Genomic DNA, 25274 nt, shown 5'->3' on the forward strand with positions numbered 1-25274 from the left:
TATATATATATATATATATATATATATATATATATATATGATATCGTTTAGGGCCTGTTTCACAACTTCCTGATAAGTGTTGGATAGCCTGTCCGGCGATTTATCAGGAAGTGGTGAAACAGACCCTTAATATTCTAGCTAGGCTGTCCACCACTTAACTTGTCAGATAAAGTATGGAGAATGTGTCAAAACAGTTGTGGATAGCCTATCCGGCACTTTATTAGGAAGTGGTGAAACAGGCCCTAAGTGCAGGCAGTGCTTAGGACGGACTGGTTAGCGCTACAATCATGACTCACGTCTTCCGACCGTCGAGGTTTATTTAAAAAGTTTTCGCTAGATGAAAATTAATGGTATAGACCGAAAGGCCTGACCAAAAATACCACCGTGCATGATCAGAAGATCTTCTTTTTGGGGAGGCCCAAAAAGAAGATCTTCCGATCAAGCAAGGTGGTATTTTTCTCATGTCCTATCCCTCTACAATATAATTTATTCTGTAAATTGTAATAAATCTTGTAGATTCGTCTTCTTCTTCTTAAAATTTTGGCTCCTTAGTGAATCGCCAATGTCAAATCTTGTAGATTCTTAACCAAATTAGAAAATAAGGTTCTCGTTTCAACAAAATAACATTTGCTTAAAATCGTACTTCTTACTCCACGGAAGAAGTTTGAGAAACATTAGTTAGCATAATATTTTAAATCATTCGAGAAGGCCTCTATTGCTAGATACTTGATTTACTATGCATACAGGGTCATCGCACGCATATGCGGAGCTCACGACACGACACGAGGGAGTTGTTACACGCGCGCATGCATTTTTAAACACCAGCCCTAAAGGAAGGGAAGGGACCGATTAGATAAAAAGGGCTCGGGACATGCAACAGTTGAATCATGCTTAGGACTGGACTATGAGAAATTGCATGTCCTTCTGTGAATAATCTACATGATGATGATAATACAGCCTTCCTGTTTAGAACCTTTTTACAGGTTCTAAATATTTAGTAATAAAACCAATGACTTTCTTGTTGGTTTGTTGTCACTTTATTTATACTAGAGATCGCCCAATGGTAGAAATTCGACCTTACTTGCAAACGACATTAAGGCAGTACCTATATTTTGTAAAAAATATTGACTTCATCATAGTTTTTTTCAATTCTTGTCGCTGGGACTCAGCTGATCTCAGACTGGCCGTTTAAGCATTGTCTAATAGTATCTAAATTTAAATAAAAGAAAAACAATAATCCATTTTCAATTTGTCAACTTGTTGTCAACAGACAACCATAAATAAACGAGTATAATTCGTATGTATAGGCTTGTCACTCAAAAATCTGTCATTTTTTCTAGTAGTAGTGTCGTAGTGTGTATAGCGTTTTATTTGTTAAAAATATATATGACTAGCTGTTCCGCGCGGCTTCGCCCGCGTAATTTAGGAATTTCACGCAACCGTACATTTTTCGGCAAAAATTGCCTATGTCCCTTCACGTGGTCTATTCTTCATGTTTGCCAAGTAACATAAAAATTGATCCAGTAGTTCTTAAGATATATAAGCAATTATATGTAATTTACTCCGTTTTTTCCACATTTTTCTCTATTTCTTCGCTCCTATTAGTCTTAGCGTAATAAAATATAGCCTACAGCCTTTCTCGATAAATGGGCTATCTAAAACTGAAAGAATTTTTCAAATCGGACCAGTAGTTCCTGAGATTAGCGCTTTCAAATAAGCCCTTTCATATAATTTCTCCCGTTTTTTCCACATTTTCCTCTATTTCTTCGCTCCTATTGGTCGTAGAGTGATAAAATATTACCTATAGCCTTCCTCGATAAATAGGCTATCTATTACTGAAAGAATTTTTCAAATCGGACCAGTAGTTCCTGAAATTAGCGCGTTCAAATAAGCCCTTTCAAATAATGTTCCCTCGTTTTTTCCACATTAATTTTTTTTTTTTTTTTTTTTTAATGAAATAAGGGGGCAAACGAGCAAACGGGTCACCTGATGGAAAGCAACTTCCGTCGCCCATGGACACTCGCAGCATCAGAAGAGCTGCAGGTGCGTTGCCAGCCTTTTAAGAGGGAATAGGGTAATAGGGGAAGGTAGGGATGGAAAGGGAACGGTATAAGGGAGGATAGGGAAGGGAATAGGGTAGGGGATTGGGCCTCCGGTAAACTCACTCACTCGGCGAAACACAGCGCAAGCGCTGTTTCACGCCAGTTTATGTTATTAATGTGGAATCGTACATTTTTTCGCAACAAAATAGCTGATGTCTCTTCACGTAGTCTACTCTATATCTGTGCCAAATAACATACAAAATTGCTTCAGTAGTTCGTGAGATAAACTCTTTCTAATAATTTTCCGTTTTAACCACATTACCTCTGTTTCTTTCGTCCTATTAGTTTAAGCGTGTTTAAATAACCTATAGCCTTCTTTGATAAATGAGCTATCTAACACTGAAATCTTTTTTAATCGGACCAATAGTTCTTGAGATTAGCGTGATCAATCAAACAAACATTTTTTAAATTGCTTGACAAAATCGAATCTTGATCTAAATGACTATAAAACGTACCAAATACCAATAATAGGGTCATAATAGGCTCATAATCATGGGATGCATATAAGGTATAATATGGTAGTGATGATGATGATGAATGTAATTTACATAGTAGCATATGCTTTCTGCGCTTAAAACAATGCCGAAACTGTATATGTATTAGGAATCCGGAGTTCTCTCAGCAACTTCCCAACCCAATCATGGTATACCTGACGCGATGGTGCAAAATCTTACTTGTTGGTAGCATATGCTTAGACTACTTCTCACGAAACCGAAGTCACTGCATGTTTCCATATAAATTTTGAGCAGTTCCCACGATTACCCATGGATCCCAGCATCAGATCTCCACTTTTGTGAGTACAGTACAAAATTAGGATGATACTCTGTACGTCAAAAGAAAAATTTTGAAAATTAGTTTACAAACGGCGGAGTAATCGTTGATTATAAAAAAAACGAACATAACACCTCCCCCATTTTGAAAGTCGCTTAAAATTGTAGCCTATGTGTTATTCTGATGTATAAGCTATATTATTGTAAAGTTTCATACAGTAGTTTTTGCGTGAAAGAGTAACAAACATCCATACATCCAAACAAACTTTCGCCTTTATAATATTAGTAGGATAGTAGGATGTTTTCTTTTTGAGATTTCTTTTAAATATTATCATTTTAAATGTACAGCTACCCAGTTAATGTAGCCTTATAATTAACTAGCTGTTGCCCGCGACTTCGTCCGCGTGGTCTTCAGTTTATAGCGCGCGATGTCAACAAAATTGGTGTCAAAAGCTTTTATAAAAAAAACCCTGGTACCCCTTAAATCAATACAGCTGTGCAGTGTGCAAACAATAAGTACTTCATTTTTGTATGTTAAACTTTATATATTATGCCAAATTTTAAAGCTTATTTAGCCCCCCAATTACACAACTTTACCCATAAACTATTTATCATTGATAGGTTTAGCCCCAATTTCACCAACGTCTGTTGGTGTTAACAGCTTGTTAAAATATCCTGTCTTCTCTTTCATTCATATCAAAAACGAAACAGCTAACGTGATACTAATTCGAGCATTAACTTTAACAGTCGTTGGTGAAATTTGGTCTTAAGGTTACGTCACTGCCTGCACAGATAAAGTACTGAGTTATTTAATACCGTAGAATAGATATAACAATCGAAAAAAATCGAGACTTAAATGTAAGATGATACCACCTCTTATAGAAAGACTTTTGAGCAAGCGTCAGTGCGATGTAGAAGACGCACGGCGCCATCTATTATGAATTTTTTCAACAAATTTACGACCCTTACAACCCTTTTTTCCAGTAAAAAAGTAGCCTATGTCCTTTCTCAGGCTTTAGACTATCAGTATACAAAATTTCATTACAATCGGTTCGGTAGTTTTGGCTTTTGGCGTGAAAGCGAGACTGACAGACAGACAGACAGACAGAGATACTTTCGCATTCATAATATTAGTACAGATTATGTGCACACTGCACAGCTGTTTTTGGGTATTTTGATTAATTAAGGGCCGCGCTACACCGGAATGGCAGCGGCGAGGCGAGCACTTTCAGCGCTGCCATTCTGGTGTAGCGCGCTGCGCGGCCCTAAGAGGGGTACCACTTACCAGGGTTTTAAAAAGTTTTTAAATTTGACACAAATTTTGTTGACACCGCGCGCTATAAACTAAAGTCCACGCGGACGAAGTCGCGGGCAACAGCTAGTTATGAATAAAAACAATAATATATAATAAAGTAGGTATGATTAGTTCTGTTATAATAATGAAGTAAAAAAAAGCGCCATCTGTTTTCATATATTAGAATTAAAATGTAAAAATATTTTCTGGATGGAATATAGGCCAACACAACACACTCGAACTCCTTAGAAATGCAGTAGGAGTTCTATAAGATAAGATAGATTGATTATTATTATAGCAAGTGATAATATTATTAAACATAATATTCTAACGTATTAAAAACTATAAACAAAAACATAATAACTAATAAGTATGATTAGTTCTATGTTACAACGAAGTAAAAAAAAAGCGCCATCTGTTGAATCGTATTAGAACTAAAATGTTCATTGCATCGCGTCGATATATTTCTGGATTTTTTATAATATTATACATAAAATATATTTAAGATTTTTGAAATGTTATTTTAATACGTGACATCCAAGACCCAGGAACATTGAAAACTTTTTGTTCCGCCTGCGGGACTCGAACCCAGGACCCCCGGGATGAGCGCTGGCCACGCGCAATGCGAAGTAATTTTCATCGATATTTTCATGGAAATAAGATATTTTCCCACATCAAAATGTAGCCTATGTCCTTTCTCAGACTCTAGAATAACTGTGTACAAAATTTCATTGCAATCGGTTCAGTAGTTTTGGCGTGAAAGCGAGACAGACAGACAGACAGACAGACAGACAGACAGACAGACAGAGATACTTTCGCATTTATAATATTAGTATAGATTAGGCTTCCAACGCCTACCACAAGCAGCTGAATCCAAAACACTACCTGTTGCCTGCAGTGGTATGCCTGGAATCTGGATGAAATTACTTTAAGATTTCCATTGTGTTCTAAATGCTGTATGTTAATTACATTTAGATGTAAGCAATATAGAATACTCATGTAATTCCCTCAACGGATTCATAAAATACAAACGATTTTAAGTAAGTATTAGTTCAATCAATGATGTATTTTAGAAACTCATTGAGTTCAATTCATAAGCACCCCCGTTTATCAGTTTTGAGCAACTTGGATAAGAGAAGATTATTCTCAATCGATAACTAAATACAAAATTCAAGAATATTGGCAGTTTTCTTGCGATACTCATTTTAAATGGACCAAACTTCGCTATTAATTCTTCAAAGCTACCGAAGCTCTCAAGGCTGTAATTCCAACTGAAGGTAATCTCTCCACATTAAAAGACCCAGTGGAGTGTACAATTAATTGAGTAATTAAGATCTGGGTAAGACTTGGCGGGAATTCGCTAGGGATAGCCTCGGCCCTTGGGTTGTCCGCTACAGATCCATACATTATGGATATAGTTGTAACTAACTAACGATGTTACAACTAAAAACGATTAACAATTTTAGGACAAAAATACTAAACTAAGCGCCGCATTTAGAAACAGACACTTTTTTTGGAAATAAACTCATGACTTTTTGTGTCAAACTCTTCATTAAATTGACGTCATGAGTCATAGGTAAACATTGTCAGTTGTCACCGTCGTCCGTCGCTCGATTCTAGAATGAAGACAAAATCATATTATCAAGAGTCAATTCTTGTTGTAATTTATACGGCTCATATGCCATAATATTCGTAAATAATGTAATTATTAAAACATAATACCAACTTATGTTCGTGACTGTACCAATTAATTTTTAATTCAGAGATCATATTATATACATCCTCGAGCGTACCTGGTCAAAATTAATATTTTAATTTATTCTCATTTCCTATCTTAATTTAAAGAATCTTTTAATATTACATGATCTTCGTTTGATCCGCCATTTTCACGTTATTTTAACGAGTGTTTTTCTTTTCGGAAAAGGTCGTCGTCGGTCACCTTTGATCTGTGTTTTTGCGTCAAGCGTATTTTCCTTCTTTTGATAGAAATAATAGGAATCTATGACCCCATAGAAAAAAAACTGTTCAGTTTAACTCGCCCCTTTTCGGAGTATTGTATCTTTATCGAATGAGGGGCAGTCGGGTCATCTAATAGAAATACAAGCGCCAATAGTTTTGGTCAATCCTTTTTATGTGATAAATATTTTCGTTCGCTCATCTCAATCCGTTTATCGCACGAGAACAGTGTAAGTCAGTCAAAAGGACATTGCATAAAGTTAAATAAATGTCCTTTTACTGACCTCAAGTAGCTCCATACAAAATTTTATCTATAACTTGATGCCGCCCGCAACTGTGTTGTGCCAAAATTAGGTTATTTTGCAGAAACCGTGCATTTTTCTTTTGGACTCCACGAGACAGGTCTGACCTAGTGTGGAGCCCTCTAGTAATAAGTTATTGTTTGTACTATTTAATGCAATAAAGAATTTATTTATTTATTTTCTGGGACAAAACTAGGCAAACAGTAAAATCAAATCAGCGGTTTGGGCGTGTACAAGTAACAGACAGACACCTTCGCATATAATACCTACATAATATTTGTAACCTATCTTAGATTTCTCAGAAAACTTGTTAGTTTTGCGTCTAGCGATGCGCCCGCGCACTATGTCCCGTCGAGCGCCGCGCCGCGCCGACCTCGCACAACTGGGTTACCTTATCGAATGTGTTACCGAGTGCTAGAGTTTTGACTTTTGTCATAGCTGTAAAGCAGTTAACGAAACTTTGCAACTATGTTGAGTAATTCAATAGAAAGTAAGTAGGAATTGTACCTAACTCCTACTTACTCTCTGGCAAAGTAATTCGTCTACGACTGCTCATGATAGACGTCGCGTCTATTGTGCTTGCTATATTATAGCAGCAGTATCCAAAGCCCGGAGGCTCCGCAGAGAAAGTGGAGGCATGTAGGTGCGCCACAAAATTCCCGTAGAGCCTTCGCCGGCTTTCATCAAAATTATTGATAGTAGTTTTTAACAAGTCTGTTAAAAACTACTATCAATAAAAAAAAAACGAGGAGGTTATATTTTCGACTCTGGATATATATATTTTTTTGTATGTTCAACGATTACTCCGCCGTTTGTGAACCGATTTTCGAAATGTTTGTTTTTCTCATACGTTTAATGTAGCAGTATGTTTTTTAGCTATAGGACACAAACATTTTTGATGTTAAAAAAGCTAAACCTAGGTGTTAACACTGTAATGAGTCTGCAAGACGCGGACTACCGCTGGTAGAGTTGCGTGGGTCGATCGTGATTCGTGCCGGGAACTATGCCTAAGTGAGTGGAGCACCATGGGGGTTCAGTGGGTAGATCCTACGGGGAGTCCCACATACCCCGGCCGATGTCCCCAATCCGCCGATATGCAAAGAATTGCTCCATGCAAAAAAGGCTGTTAATTTATATTCATAAGTATCTTTTTCTAGAATGTGCTAAAAATTGTCGCTCAGGTGCACTAATTGAATTGCTAACCTAAGTCCTAACGTTATTAAGTTGCCTGTATTGGGACTGAAACTCGACTCTAATCTCATTACGGTGAAGGCTTACTGACATTTTAAAGGTTCCAAGAGACTTAATGGGGAAATAATAATTAAACATTTTATTTAAAATTGGGGAATCAAAAGGAAAGTAGAAGTAAATCACAGTATCACATTAATCACGTTAATATTATAAAGGCGAAAGTTTGTGAGTTTGTATGTTTGTTACTTACTTCTTCACGTCAAAACGTCGAGCGATTTTAATAAAATTTGGTATGGAGTTAGTTGTACCCTGGAATCTGGATTAACATATTATAGATATAGGCTACTTTAAATGTATGAGTGCGGCACTCATATATACAAACGTCAATCTCTCCTGCAACGTTAAAAATATAACGAGTTTAGGAGTTTCGCGAGCGCGTTCAAACACTGCGCAATGTTGATAAAAGTTTCAACTGGCAGGTGTTGATTAATTAATTTTGTTCAAAATTCTCTAACATCAATTCTGTTCTATGAGAGCTCTCTTTACGTTTGGCCGCATAATCATCACGATAACGTGAGCTACGTTATCGTGATGATTATGCGGCCAAAACTCTTCAAAACAAAGTCAAAGTCTATTGAGAATCATAGAGTTCTGCTCTATGTCTATGCCCATGGACTAGTGCGTGTGAACTAACGCATTAGCCGCTAGGCCGCAGCGGCCAAGTCGCGGTGGACTTCGAGAGCTTGGTAGCCGCTGACCACGTGGCGGCCAGGTGCGCGTAGTCTATGGTGGTTACATACTAAGGTATAGTCCGTGCAATCCACGAAGACGCGCCCCACCACTTTTTGGGTGAGCATCTTTCCCTTTTACCGTGACGCTTTTTCTTAATTGGTCTATTTATTGCAGTATGCGCGTGCACTCATAGGTAATTAGTGTGTACCGATAACACTCAAACATTGCGAAATCTTGCACACGTCATATACTATAAACGATTAGGAGGAGTGGGGCGCGTCTTCGTGGATTGCACGGACTATATCTACCTCGATGGCCGTCGCGGCCTGGCTGCTAGTGCGCAACAGATCGCAACTAGTATTGACTACCACCACCAATAGGGCATATTACGCAAGGATCGGAGCAGAGAACGCTACTAGCACATACACTAAATAACCCGACCAAAATCCGACTGTGCAACACATTTTGGTCGGATTATATACGGTCAGACAGTATCACAATTCACAATTCACAATATTGATAGAAACGTTGTCAAACGTCGAACAAAACTTTTTGTTTACTGTCATGCTTAAGTACCGCACTCTAACGTGAAAACATTGCAGAAATATATGCTATTCTAAAAAAAAGCATTTGATTTTGAAACATACACGACACTCAAGCAAAACACGCTCTTAAGATCCGAGTAATAAGATCGAATCCGGGGTGAGCGGATTAGGCAACAATTCGCAACTTCCTCCCGCGATAGTACAATCTCCGGCCTCCGGGTCTCCCGGATGCGAACGTAATACAATCGGGAGCGCCTTATGAATTGGGCAGGAAATTGCCTGGGTGTAGATAACTCGAGATAACAGCTATCTGGATAGTGGATGCTACGCTGACACTAGAGATCGGATTGTAATATACAGCTTGTCAATAAATTCTCATAAAAAGTATAAAAATCTTATTAAATCAAATGAGAAATGAGGGATCAAAACCACAGTATAGCAATTCCCTACAGTAACGAAACGCCTTTGATGTCGCACGATGCCGCCACCGATGTAGGTACCGAGCAGATATGCCAGGGTTGCCACGAAACGGGAAATAAAATTAAAATAAAATATTGTGCTTGTAATGCAAATGTTATCATTTAATATGTTTAATCAGCGTGTTATATTTACATATTATTATGTCGTACTGCCAGATATTTACGTGAAACTTTATTTTTAGATGATTTTAGTTCTCTATTTAAAAATTTAATTAACCCATCAAGCCCCATAAGCTCACCGGTGAGCGAGACACAATAGAATAACAATAGATTCCCAAGGATCCGATTATCCGATATCCTTCATTATTTTAATCGAAGGATTAAAATAATGAAGACGCATTCGAAATTTCGAATATATAAAATATCCAATAATTAATCACAAGTCAGGTGTAACAGAAGCACTTCAAAACTCTTATTAGTGCGCGGTAAGGGCGGTCCAAAGGACAAAATGTTACACTTGGTGTGTGTACTTAGCTAGGTAGGTACTAATTAGTATGTAACAGGGTATTTGACAGATTTTTAGTTTATTCTATATTTTTTCTCTCCTTGTTACACTTCTTACAACGTAAACAATAAAAAAGAGTTGCAAATAAATGCCACCAAGGCCAACACAATATTAGTGTAAACTGTGAGCCGATATTTATGAAAATTTAAATCCTTTTTGTTTTTTGAATCAGATTTACATCCGTACACTGAATATTTATAATAATATCCCATTGTTTATAAGATAAGTTATCATTTTACAACACAAAATTCGTAGACAACGCGCCAACGTCACCCCTGTGCGCGCAGGTATACAAACTCCCCGAGTTTGTATACGCGGGCCCGCGCCGCCTGCTTCCCCGCGGGTACCCCTCCGTTGCTCTGCGCAAGTACACTCGTTTCACTACTGTAGGGATATGTCATATTGCTATACTGTGGTCAAAACTCAAAATGTACAAATGTTGTATGTGAAAATTTTATGCGTAAAAACCACCATTTTAGAATATTTATTTTAACGTCAACTTTTCTTGACAGACTAGCAGCTCTATCTATATGGATATAAACGCCCAAAATTGCCAAAAATACCCGTGCTTTTCTTTTTCAGGGGTTCTTAAAGATATCCATGAGTTTGTCTATGAAAACTGTGAATGTCTTGCAGTCGTGTTCTTCTTTCTCCTTCAAATTAAAGTTCACTCTACACTTTTGGTATCTCCATTGTTTTCAAGTCTATAATCCACTGCCAAAGATGAGCAGGTAAGCTGGTCGGCTTTGCTTTGGCTTTTGTGGTGTTATTTTTATCTACTAGGACTAGGACGTTTATCATCGAGATTAGCCCTAGTAGTGAGAATAATACGCCAGAATAGTGATGGAATGTGATCGAATACCCTGTTATTGTATGCCCATCATATGCGGAAACACGCATTCCCTAATGTTTTATAATAATGGATTGTCCACACGAAAGTGCCTCTAATTGAAATAAAGGACAATTACTGAAAAGCTAACGAAATTAGTCCGTGACGTGCAGGAGTGGCTGGTGGTAATAAATTTATTCAGCACTCATTAGTTATTACTTATTACTTTAGTCCGTTCGGCCGTCATAGTTATTTTACCTCTGTTTCTATAAGAATGATCTTCATCCCTTTCTACTTTGAACTAGTTTGAGTTAAAGGTAAAATAACTTTATATTTTAAAACTTTATATTTTAACTGCTATGTAGATATTGGACCATGGTGGAATTTTTGTTCAGAACATTGTCTGTTGAGTCTACGTAGTACGTATAACGTGAAGTTTTCATGAAGAAAGTCTCCCAGGGCTATCTTAGCCCACACATTCTTGCGTCCTGCAACTCCTGCGTTCATCATTTGGATTTGATATTAGGGGTACATTGTGGATCTCATTCCTGAGACCCAGAGTAATTTAGTTGCGAGTCCCAACCCTGCAACCAAATTGTTCAGAAGAAGGTTAGAGTAGGATTTGATCGGGACATGGAAATGTCTCTGTACTACAAAGAAGTGATGATGATGATGTCGTATGTGGTTTTAATCACGTAACCGCTTGGCCGTGACACCGCACTGTAAACAGCGTTATATTTGAGGAATCCGCCGGCGTGCGTGCGCGTGACGTCATCGTGCGTGCACGCGCCCGCCATAGCGCCGCTCTACATATACCTCCATTTGTTATACCATCAGAGAAAATATTTCAGAGGCAAGGAGGCAGCTGGCGAATCTACGCTATTCGGTCGCATTATGTCAAGTCAATGTTAATAATATTAATAATAACACCATAGTCCTTCTATAGTCCCAGTTACCCAGTCCATTAGCACCTCACCCCCATAGCCCGGTATCATTTCTAATATCTATTCCCTGTAATAGTCCTGCACTGGCCGCTGGCTCTCCTTAGTCGTACTCCCATAGTGCGGACAGGGAGAGTCGCCAGCCAGTGTCACATAACATTTAGATTAAAACTGTGTAACGGGCCTCTACGTGCTGGCTTCGGCCCCACGCATGCCTTCCAAAAGTCTGGGATTTAATTGCCCGTGAGCAATGGGTCCGCATTTTGCTCTCGAATCAATTTCTTTAACCTCTTTTGTTGTCATACAATGATTGTACCTAGAAATTAATCTGCAAATGTTTTTGGTGTTGTTAAAGTGGACTGTAACCGAATCTTTATTAAGTTAATTCTACGTTTGTCAGATGTCTGTGCGTCTGTCCCAAAGAAACGTGCTCTTCAATAACTTCTTTATTCTAAACGTAACTGAAGACTGTTCTGTGTTTAGTTAAGAATTGTTTATTTTTCGTCCTCAAAATCCAAGAAAGATTTCTTCAAATTCCTCGTAGAAGGGGAGTGTAAGGCGGCCCTAACGTTATCTGTTCTCGGTTCAAAGCGCATTCCACGAATAGGGTTCATATTATATTACCCACTCCCGGTTTAAAATTATCGCGAAAATTTTCGGAATAACTTCACTGTTTTCAACAATTTACAATATTATTGTGAGAACTACGGGCCAAGACATGATGACTAACTAAACGAGAAGCGTTAAACTAAAAATTTGATAAAGAAGATGAAATTGAAAATTAAGTAGAGTTAGGGCCCGTTTCACCACTTTCTGATAAAGTGCCTAATAGGCTATTCACAACTTTTTTGACAGATTCTCCATACTTGATCTGTCAAGTTAATTGGTGGATAGCCTTATCAGGAAGTGGTGGAACAGGCCCTTAAAATTGTACAATTATCTGGTAAAGTACATGCTATTTTTTATTTGCGAGATTTATCTCGCAAACAGATGTAAATGTAACAGACATATCGCATTTATAATAATTCGTCCCCTCTTACTTTGTAGAGCTGATACAATTCCAAAATGATGTTTGCGAAGAAAAAATATTTTGTAAGTACCTAAGTACCTATCTAAGTATCTTGTTAGCGTTTAATTTACTGAAATGTCTAGACATAAGGCTCAGTAATTACCAAACAGAGTGGAATTATTTGATGTGGTTTTGTGGTTTTTGGCAATATGGCTGCCTCAAGTAATTTTGTTAAATCGCTTGGATCAGATGAGCATGAAATATCATTACAATATTATATCAGCACAGTTTTAGCTATTGCTTGTCACACAATTTCGTTCTGTGTCGTCAAAATATTGTTCGGCAGTCATGCACCTAATATCGGCTCCTTTTCAGAACTCAATTTTTTCTACTTGTTCAGCAATCACTGGTTTACGAACTAAAAAAAGCATATAAAAGCATATACAGATCCTCAGTCAGCGATATTGCCGTATGATTTTCTTACATGAATCCAAATTTCCATACTAATCTATATCAGCTATACATATTATAAAACAAAGTCGCTTTTTTTCCCTCATGCCCCTTTGTTCCCATTCCTCCTTAAAAACTACGCAATGGATTTTGATGATTCTTTCAGTGTTAGATAGCCCATTTATCGAGGAAGGCTATATGTTATATTTTATCACGCTAAGACTAATAGGAGCGAAGAAATAGAAGAAAATGTAGAAAAATCGGGGAAAATTATTTAAAAGGGCTAACTTGAACGCGCTAATTTCAGGAACTACTGGTCCGATTTGAAAAAATCTTTCAGTGTTAGATAGCCCATTTATCTCGGGGCGTCGCGTCGGTATGGGGCTGCCGACGCCCATGACATCGAGTCCCGGGTAGGCCACGATGCACTAGTGTGTTCCAGTGCATCGTCGCGGAGTAATGTGGAATGGTGTATCCACCAGTTGAGCCTCAGGTGAGGCAGAGGTGGTGGGGCTGCGGTCGAGTATCACGCGTTTCCCGTAGTCCCACCTTCAGGAACAGGAACACCGTCGGGGTTTTAGTGGGTAGTCCCGGGTGTGTCTTCCGTCCGCCCCGGGGAGTCCCACATACCTCGGTGGTCCTCCCCAGGCCCCGAGGATGCGTAAAAGCATTCCCCCAACGAAAAAAAAAGATTTATGAGGAAGGCTATAGGCTATATTTTATCACGCTAAGACTAATAGGAGAATGTGGGAAAACGGGGAAAATTATTTGAAAGGGCTTATCTCGCGAACTACTGGAGCAATTTTTATGTTATTTGGCACAGAATTCTTATCTGATAAGAAGTAGACCACGTGAAGGATCATAGGCTATCGATTTTAATAATGTTTTCAGTGGCTATATATTTTATACCCGTGCGACGCCGGGGCGGGTCGCTAGTAATATTATAAATGCTAAAGTGTGTCTGTCCAAACCGCTAAACCCGGGAGAGGGTATAGGATACTTTTTATCCCGGAAATATATTTCCGGTTCCCGCGTGATAAACGAATCTTGGCGCCACGGAGGTTCGGGCCTCATCTACATAGTTCACTATAGAAATATCATATTTGGTAAGTGTCTGTGACGTCAGCAAGTCAGCACATCGCTGACGGACGTGACGGCCCACCGGCGACGACGGGTTTACGACGCGGCTGGAACACATCTGCTCACAACGCTTTGATGTTAATTGAACAACGACTTAATAGAAATTAACTAGTTCAAATTACGTGTTGTCATGAGGCAAACGGTCTATGGGTAAAGATAGAGCCATAGAAAAAGTATGTTTCTTTGGAGGAGAGAACAGTTTGATGAGAAGCGTACTCAAAGTTGTCTACTTTTGAGAGAATAGTGAGAAGTCGGAAAAATAATAGTGTTAATTCTACTTGGACCACAAACCTAAAGTATTTCTCCATTCAAAGAACGACAATTCTAGTTGTTTTAAGTACGTAGCATTTTCTATAGACTGCGAAGTCCACTTGTTAACTTAATAGCAAGTTTTAACGTGAAAAGGGTACAACAAGTAAACCTAGGTAAACAAACCACTGAGGTTCACTTATTTGTCCTCATCTCTTGGATTGAGTTAAAGACGTGGAGCAAAAGACAAGTTTTCGTAACTTACGTGTTATATTACGAGTCAGCTGTGTTTTATTAGATACATATTTACTATAATGACCCCATTATAGTAAATTTGTTGCGTTGCGTTGCGTTGTCGGGCTAGACTTTGCCCCATTTGGGATTATGGAAACTAATCATATTATGGCATCAATAACAAACAATTTGGCATCGGTCCGGATGGATATAGCCTATATAGCACATTATTTCTGATCTAGTTAGACTAGAAATTTCAAGAATATACATTTTTTTTTATTTAAACGTTCTGCAATATCAATAAACATTTAGTACATTATCATGAACATACATAACGCCAACTCTGTTTCAAATGTGATCACTTTTATTGGTGTTGCTGCGAGTTTATCGTTGCTGGCGTGTTGTTGCTGCTGGTTTACTGCTGCCATTGAATTGCTGTTGGATCACTGCTGAAATTGCTCGTAATTTGAGTACAGCTTTTACTGCTCTAGTCGTAAAGATCGCAGATTACCTAACATTAAGGCTCGGATTAATATCGCCTCGCTCATTCTATGACGCGACAATTACGCGATATCATTTGGTGACTATGTTGCTGTATTCATCTTTTTAAAGTTCTATAAATTTCTGGAACGTTCCAGAAATCTAGACTTGTAGAATGGGTGTGAGGTGTTCTGTAACACCTTAAGGTCTTATAGGATATTTCGACGGTGACAGAACTCCGCCAAGTCTCAAGTCTGAGAGTGACAGACATGATACAAGTATGGCAGGAGAGGGCAGAATGCTCTCTATAGGGACGGACCATAGACATAATATATACTGTCGTAAAGACCACCTGACAACTCGAAAATGCGTGACCATTTTTGATCTGTCAATGTGTGCGTGTGCTAGTGATGTATATTTTACTATCGATAGTATAGTATTTTGCTATCGATAGTTTAGTCCGTTCGAGTTATTTTACCTGAGTTTCTATAAGAAATATATGCAACTTTGATAGATTTGTATTTCAAATTAGGTATCATAAATTTTAATTGGCAAAAAAAGGTGACGATTGAAAAGTAGATACACATTTTCTTTTGGAATGATCGTCGGATATGTTATGACATGAGGTTCTTATAGGGGTAAATAATTTACACTTAACACATTATAAAGTTACTTATTTATTACTCAGGTAAAATCTATATGGTAAATCAGTCCTTACATTGAAAGTAAACGTTGAAAGTAAACAACACACATAGTACATTATATTTTATTCTTAAATTAAATACATATTATAAAATATCATAATATTTTATTACAATTATTTTGAACCGACTTCCAAACAGGAGGAGTCTAGACGTTCGCCTGTGGATATATGAACCGATTTTCAAATTTTTTCTTTTGCTGTACATTGTATTGTTCCGAGTAGGTATCATGTTCACAAAAGTGGTGGTCTGGTGATGGAAACAATGAGAAATCGAAGTGACTCCTTGATATTCAAATGGGAACATATGGTCCCAGAAAATGTTCAAGAACGTTCACGAAATGAAGATTGAGTACAGAATAAGGATTATTTAATACTATTTAGTTCATATAAGTATAATCTTAAATGAACTAAAAAGCATTAATTGCTTATAATTGCTTATTTATAATAATTGCTTCAGTAACAAGTGCAACAGTATGTCAAACTTACTGGCACAAATAAAGTTGGGATAGCTCCTTTAAACAAAATAGTATTTATTCTAATTTTTCTTTAAAAATTTTCAATGAAATGTTTGCTACAAATTGTTGAATTTTTTTTGGGATTCCAACCAACACGCCCAATTAATTTCAGCCATTTTCCTCTTATTAGAGGATCTTGAGGGAATCTGTAAAACAAATGATTATGATATATAAATATAAACCTTCCTCTAGTTTTAGAGTCACTCTATATTATAGTAGTTATATTATATTAGCTATATTATAATATACTATTAGTTAAAATAAGATAATATGTCCTTTTAGTCCGGCCGCACATTATCCGAATTTGTGATCATTAAAATTCGGACGCCCGGCCCCGCTCATACATTTTGACACGTCAGAAATTATTTTAGTATGATGGGTCTACAACAAAATGTATGAACAGAGTGCGTTGCGCCGGGCGTCCGAATTTTTCTGATCAGAAATTTCGGATAATGTGCGGCCGGGCTTAAGGTGATAAATATAAAGGTAAATGATTTTTATTTTAGATTTATGTTATTGTAAAATATCGATAAGCATATCGATAAATTTGATTCAAGCACTAGCGTATATGTAAGAAATTTTGATGAAAAATTTTTCTTCAAAATTTGTGTAATATAGGAACAATAGTACCTTTAGTTACGCAAAATATGAAAGTAAAAGGGAGGATTCACAATATTTTATTTGAAATAGAGAACTAAAGACCAGAATGTAGCAAAAATAAACACATCGTAGCAATTAGGACATGAAGATTAATTACGGGTGAAATGTATATTTTTCAGGATTATTCCTATGATTTACACTGCAATCACTCACAGCACAAGTTATTATTGTTATATATAATAGTATTTGTTGAAAATAACATACGATTTAACACGGACGTAAAAAAAATACGGACGGATCGCCATTAAGAAATGAGTGAAGCACCCTTAATAAGCCCAGGCGATCATATGTACACATCTTGCACAAACACTCGCACTGTAATAAGCCGATCGTACCGCCATTACGCAATTAGACTGCATCGCGGTGACACGTCTTTGTCATTCATAAATAAAAATAAATATGCCATCTTGTGTTGTAAAATGGTGCAAGAACAATACAACCTTACACAAAAAACATCAAGGAATAATATTTCATAGGTAAGATAACATATTTTTAAAGTATTTTGATAAAATAATGTAAATATTAATTCAACTTCAACAGGTCAGTAATGTCCATAACAAAGTGGGGAAATTTTCCCCAAACCGGGGAAAATTTTAAATTATTTTTAAATAATCAAATAATTAATTGTATTGTCTTTTATTAGTGTCATGTAAGTATTTAGCATACTATTGACCAGTAATTATGCAGGAATACAATAATAGGGGTGTTGACAGTAAACGAAATCTAATACAAATTATTGTTTTTTTGAGAGTTTGTATTATAGAATTACCGAAAATGGACATATTTTACTTAATAACTTTATAATATTTTTTTATATTTAATAAGTGATTTTTTTAATTGAAATAAGAGTGTATTTATTTTTTATACATATTTTTAGGTGTAACAAAATACTTATGAACTATCAGAGAAGTTGATTCCTATGCAAATCGGGGACATAAGTAGTTTGGTTGCGTTACGTCAAACCCAGCCGACAGATCACAATTAACATTGAATTGACATAAGTATTCGACCAAATAACGTTGGTCTGTCAGTTGCATAGGAATCAACTTCCTTGATGGTACATCTGTAAAATAAATATATTTCCTAAAAATAGTCTACACCCCTATTAATTTCTTAATTTACAAAAGTGGATATAACTGTTGTTTGACGACCTCTGTGGCTCAGTGGTTGGGCTGTCGGTGGCTCAAGCCGGGGGTCGCGGGTTCGAATCCTGCCGACGGAACAAAAAGTTTTCAAAGTTCCTGGGTCATGGGTGTGTATTAAATATGTGTAATGTGTATCATATAATAAAAATCTTAAATATATGTATAGTATAACAGTATTAAATATATTTCCGTTGTCTGGTACCCGTAACACAAGTCCTTCAGGTACTTAGCACGGGGTCAGACTGACGTGGTGTGAAGCGTCCATAGATAAAATTGTTGTCTTAGATTTCCTTCAGTAGTAGGGGAGGGAAGGTGCTATTGGTGTAGTCACCCGAGCGTCATTGAGACCTAGTAGGAATGAAAATATTGAATGGACCTCTAGACCAGGAATAAATTTAACACCATGTTAGGTGATTTGATTTGACGTTAGCGCATGGTAGAACTCTCGATAGCTCTAACAGGCCGTTAACTGATTTAACAAGCCATTATTTATTTAACATTACTTGATTGTTTGATGAAACGGGTTACGGGACTTAAGTATCTTATATCTTTTCGTATACAGGTTTCGTATATAGGTTTCGGGGGCGATAAATCTGTCTAGCTAGGAATTATTTTTAGAAAATGTCATTTTATTCGTGTTTTATCGAATACCGAGCGAAGCTCGGTCAAATAGCTAGTAATAATTTTATTATTGTAAATGTTTGTACATAATCATTATTTCTAATAATGTTATGTAAATAATATACTTCTCTGTACGTAATATGTGTTTTTTTTCTATCTATAGTGTCATAAAAATAATATTTTCATTATGACATCTTTAACAACCGCTTACATTTCTGAAGCGAAAAAAACATAAAAATATGTTTAAGTATAAAAAATACATTTAACTTGTCTGAGTTTACAAAATTTAAAAGTAGGGAAATTTATGATTTATATGGCAACCCTCATATCACGCACACGTCCTACACGGGCGGCCATAACTAGGCTTCACTCGTGATTAGAGAAGGTTACGTCCGTACTTTTTTTACGTCTGTGCGATTTAAATAATAAATTGCAAATACCGAAAGGGCATAAAAACGATTGACGACTTTTGACGACCTGTCAAATAAAAGTTGTTACAATTTTCATTAGACTGCCTCTCTCTTTTCATCATGTTATAATTCCATAAAGGATTTTCTTCTCTCTCGCACTCTTTGTTGGTCTTTAGGTATATATTATGTCTATGGGACGGACAAAAACTTACGTACGTTGTTGGACCTATGTCAATTGGTCGGATTATGTCAATTAGGACTGTGAATTGTGATCTGTCGGCTGTGTTGACATAACGTGACCAAATTATGAAGGTCGACCATCTGCATATGAATTAACTTCTCTGATAATCATACAATGACATAATATAAATATACATTGACTTCTTTTCAGGCTCAGTAACTTTTGGTCACCTCTTAATATTTTCAAAACGACCAACTTTAAAAGCACAATCCAGACGCTATTGTTACTTGTAAAGAGTATTTTCCCTAAAGATCTAATCCGCTCTCGGCCTAAAGCTGAAAGCCGCTAAGTAGTGCTAATAGCTCCTCGACACGACGAGCCTCTGACACGACGATTAAGCTCATTAAATATTTCCAAGAAAAATAATATCAGAAATACGCTTTTGGCGGATTGTTTCGCGACGATCTCGTTTAGATGAAAGGGCTCCGAGTGGCTTATGTGTTGCGACGGTACTCAATTACCTAACTTTCATAAATTGGATGATAATCGCGTAATATGTGGGAGTATACGCGGTAGGAAGTGCGATTTTTTTTTTTATTTGAACAATAACTATGTCCTGACTCCTCTGAATTTCTGATTTAATCGCTCCAAACTGTTACCAGTTGAGTCAAAATTGAAACGTATAACAATTAATTAGTTCGGGTGATCGGGCCCTCAATAATTGAGAGTAATTGTCCCAAATGTAACAAAGGGCCCAATCATAGCGCGGCGGATGTACGGATAACGGAATCAGTTAAATCCCAGCTATAATTAGATCCGATCGATGCCATTAGTACTTGTTGTTGGATCGCTCCCTGCAATATACACCGATGATTCCGGCCTCTTGGGCGGTTAGGTGTCCGGTAAGCACTAACATTATAAATGTGAAAGTGTGTTTCTCCGTCTGTTACCTCTTCACGCCTAAACTTCTTTTGCTGAAATTTTGTATGGAGATACTTTGGTTCCAGGGAAAGCACATAGGATTATTTATCCTGGAATAATGTTCGGTTCTCGCGCGATACACGAATATTTGCGTACGGTTCGGGCGTGAAGAGGTAACAGAGAGACACACTTTCGTATTTATAATACTACTAGCTGTGGTCCGCGACTTCGTCCGCGTGGACTTCAGTTTTTTACGCATTTTCACCCCCTTTCAACCCTTCTTTCCAGTATAAAAGTAGCATACGTCCTTTCTCAGGCTTTAGACTATCTGTATACAAAATTTCATTACAATCGGTTCAGTAGTTTTGGCGTGAAAGCGAGACAGACAGACAGACAGATACTTTCGCATTTATAATATTAGTATAGACTAGAATGGATGTCCTATCAGTGTCTACATTCTATTCATTGTAGAATTACTAGAATACATTAGGTGGAGTGATATCGATAGCGCTCTTGTGGTGCGAGCTGAGTGCCTATTAAACGAGCGTCTTTTTACAGTGCTGTTTTACTACGGGTGCAATTTACTGCAGATAACTTTTGCATTGAAATATATTATCGTTTTGTAGAAACTTCGCTTTAATGGAAATAAGTTTTAAATGTTTTGATACGATGGTTCAGGACTTCAATTCAATCGAGTCTTCTTAATTATTGCCATAGCCCAGAAGCATCTTCTTAGTATCTGGTTCTTCTTGGCGAGTTGGTTCCGATCGACGGTGAGTCAAGTAGGACATTTCTGAAAATATTTCTTTGATTGATAAATATTTTCAATTCTTTTCCTTATCCTTTGAAATAGGATTTTCTTAAAAGTTATATTGATAGAATATTGAGTAAGCCTGTATTAATGTTTGATCCTAAGCCGCAACACGAGTAAATAATTCCAAGAAAAATATGTAATAAGCTCGGTGCCTAATAATTTACCAGTATATTCCAAGGTATAGTTCGAATTTATTTTACCTATGACTTCTACGAGAGTGATCCTTGGGTCGGTGTCATAAGGTTCCTGACAGGGGTGGAATAATTGTGAACGTTAAATAACGTGTATTGTAATTTATTGGTGAATCTATCGGTAGATTATTCGGTCTCGCGAGGCTTAGTCGCCCATTATATTTTCTCATTTCCGACTCTCGTGGGCTGGCTTATTAATTTCGTAGTCCCGCAGAATATATATTATTAACAAGTCCCCCTAGAGTTTGGGAACAAAATGTTGCCATTGATGTCAGTTGGCACGTGGATTTGAACGTTTGATGTGTTGACGCCTGACATATCAACTCCAAGAGTTTTTGTTTCATAATATTTTAACTTGCCTTTTGTTATTTTTGCAATCTTAGGGCCTGTTTCACCACTTTCTGATAAGTGCTGGATAGGCTATCCATCACTTAACGTGATAGATACAGTAGGTATTAGAGAATCTGTCAAAAAAGTTGTAGATAGCCTATCCGGCACTTTATTAGGAAGTGGTGAAGCAGACCCTTAGACAAATTTGTGAGCCCTTGAGCAACCCTCAATTTTGAAATCCTACAATTTTTTTTCTAATTTCAGTTCAATATTTTGTATAATTGAATTCCTGACTATTATTAAAATTACATTTCTGTACATTTATGTTAATGATTTTTCTTACATTTTATTTTTACACAATAACATAATATTGGATATAAACAGATTCGTTTGAAGCAACCGAACAAGCGAACTGTAAACAAGATGTTTCAGCTAAGCTCGGTAAAGGGTACTGAGTACTGAGTACGGAACAATAAAGTGCTCTTCAAACCCGTATCAGGCGTAATCGGATTTGTTCTGACAAAGGGTGTTACTTTCACAGTGTCCCCTAAACTTGAGACTCGGATTTGTGTTACGTCTTCTAAAGGAATCTCTACGTGAAACGAAACGAGCTCAAGGTGTTCCCTAATCTTGTCAAGATCTAAAATCGTCTTATGTTGTACGTTGAGGTAACGGATGTTCGGATGGACATGAAATACAAACGTGGTCGTCTTGAAACAAAAAACGGTTCGCCGGCGGCACCAAACGGACGTTTATAGAAGTGTTTACGCCATTTGATTGAATGGATAATGTGAACTGTGGTGCAGTATGCATGCTATAGCATACTGCACCATCATATATATAGACAGCTTCGCAACGATGGTGTCAATTTATCATGATTCATGACCCAACGTGGAGGCCTAGAGAATGAAAAAATTAACCAAAGATTTATCTATTCAGTTAATCAACTAATTTATTGTGGCATATTATTAGTGTGGTCACAGGTTTCATAGCCATAAGGTAAGATTATGCGCGGGCGCACCGCGCAGCGTGTCCTTTTCCGTAAACCTCGCGAGTGCACTGTGGTCTGTGAGTTGTGACGTACAACATGCCCCTGAGCACGCACGATCGCCTTACTAACGCATCTCATGACGCGCGCGGTGGAACCTTAAAATAGGCCGCATACATGATACACGCCATACAATATTCATACGTCTATATTTGAATAGGATTGCTATTGTTTACTGATGTTTTCTTAGACTCTGACGTAGGGATTTTGTAATATTATGTATTTAACGTTACGAGTTATTTAACGTTAAGAGCCAATACAGGTTTCGGGTTGAAAGCTTAAGGTAACAATTCAAATATTCAAATATGTCTACGCTGCCTACAAAGAAAAGGATCGTCAATCTTTGTCGCGACCAAAAGTAAGCGATACTCTAAATTATTGTGAGAAATTACTACGTAGCTCTGCTCAAGCCGATTTCCCATAGGGGTAAACCGAGATGTTTGTACCCAAGGGAAATCAGCTATAGCACCTAAGTTTCCTAGTGGCTTCTATTTGCTGCGATCCTAAACTACTTTTTACTCAAGTGGGCAAAAAGAAGAGAATGTTTTTCGAATCTACGCTTGAAAAATCTTTTAGCCAGCTCTACGGTTTGTCTGATTTGAGCTTAGGACTTAAGTATTCTCAAAAACATATTCAATGTTCATCGTGTGATAGATTATAGGTTAGGTTTTTCGTCTTTATGAAAATATGGTTTTCGCGTCTTTTTGGAAGTCTGGTACAAGCAACACACAACACACTTAAGCTAGTTCCAGATTTTGTTACCAAGAAGTAATCTATTAAACCTGCGTTCATCTGATCTGATACAAGCCATCTTCAAGAGCAATTTCCCTGTTTTTCATGACAAAACAAGAGCGGTTTCTTAAACGTACGGTGTACCCGTCGTCGGTGATTGGGTTTGGGCCCGAGTAGATGCGAAATGCAATTATCCCCGCGTACTGGAGAGGATGATGTATGATCTTATTACTTGAACGAATCAGGGAAGATATATAGCACAGGCGTGGATCGGTTTACAACGAGAACGCTTGAAGAATGGTTATTTGAAAGTGCCCTTGATTGGAAATATTTTAAATGAAGTTGCATACAGTATACTCCAGTTTCTTTTAAATCAACATTAATGCTCGATCTTGGACGGACTGAATGTAACAAGGGATAAAGATTCAATGTTGCATTGCAAAAAAGTGGTGTTTTTTATTTCGAACATGAACATGGTACGTAAGGTAATTGAAACCTTAGAGAAGAATATCACAAAAAAAAGAGAAATCACGTCGTGCTTTAAAGAGCTAGGTAGGTGTACCTAAGAATATGGGGATTTAAGACATCAACGACACACTTGGAACGCACTCGATGGAGCAGATGCCAATGTTAGGATCTCGGTGTCATTTCATCGAGGATTCAATTATTATATAATACCAGTGGCAACGTATACAGCGTAGATAAACTCAATTTAACTCAGCCATTTACAATTTAAAAAGCATGTGTGAACTGTGAATTAGTTCATCCTTGAACTGTAATATGCCTTTGGCTGTCGTGGAGCTACGTGCGGTGTTTGCTATGCAAATGTTACGTGTACACGCCATTCGCATTTAGCTCTTGTGGGCTAAAGGTTGCATCGGCATCATCATCATCTACCTCAATGCAGTATCCTATATTTGAGGAGAAGGTTAAACTGAAGACAGTGTCTTTCGAATGAAGGTCTGAAACAATTTAAAGCAATTAATTTTGAAGACATTTTTAAACTGCGACAAATAGGAAAAAATGGATGAAATTAGACATGTCTATGTGTTTGTCCACGGCATCGTAAGTTCCAAAAGGCTGGACCGATTTAAATGTTTACTTTTTAATTGGCGTGATTCATGTAAGCTCACAATCGTTTCCCAAAATTGTTTTTACAGCTGCATTTTATTTTGTACCGTTTAAGGTTATAACGATAAGGCATGGATTGGAACTAGGTCCGTTTAGCCGCTAGCTCGGGCTCGGTGCTCGCCCACTGATGTTACGGGTTACGACACAATAACTGTAACCGGCTTATCTGCGATTTCCTCTGACATAATATTAGTACTGGCGATGTCTGTATTGAGAACCAAATAGCTATGTCCACACTGTGCTGTGGCGGTACCCACAATTCGCCTAACATTCCTGCATCGCGCTATCGAAGTTTTCTGAGCGCGTCGGTATATATACGACATCTGAATTGTATCACGTGGGCTTCGGCCTGACCGAGCATAACACCTCGCTCGGTCGGAAGATCTTCCTTTGTGGTGGCCACGCTTATCCCACATTGGTGACCCTCGACAGAACACGCCTCCTTCATCATCATCACTTCCCGCCCCTTCGCACCGCGTCAGCCAGCATCGCCACGTCGGGTACATCGTCCACTAGCCGCAATGTACCGCGGCCTGGGCGACGACTCCGCATCGGCATCATCGGGCTTTCTCACTACACCGACCGGTCAGCAAAGCAGAGCACATCTCTCCTGGTCAGCACGTAGCATAAATGTCTAAGTAGCAGGGACACAGGCGGTGCGTAT

At 37.7% G+C, this 25274-nt stretch overlaps 1 protein-coding gene across 2 annotated transcripts in view; it reads left to right on the forward strand.

Moving 5' to 3' along the window:
* Positions 1–25274, forward strand: part of LOC121730555 (arrestin red cell) — a 79336-nt gene that overhangs the window by 10973 nt on the left and 43089 nt on the right. The window lies entirely within an intron of this gene.

This window comes from Aricia agestis, chromosome 9 (genome assembly GCF_905147365.1).
Source record: "Aricia agestis chromosome 9, ilAriAges1.1, whole genome shotgun sequence".
NCBI lineage: Eukaryota > Metazoa > Arthropoda > Insecta > Lepidoptera > Lycaenidae > Aricia > Aricia agestis.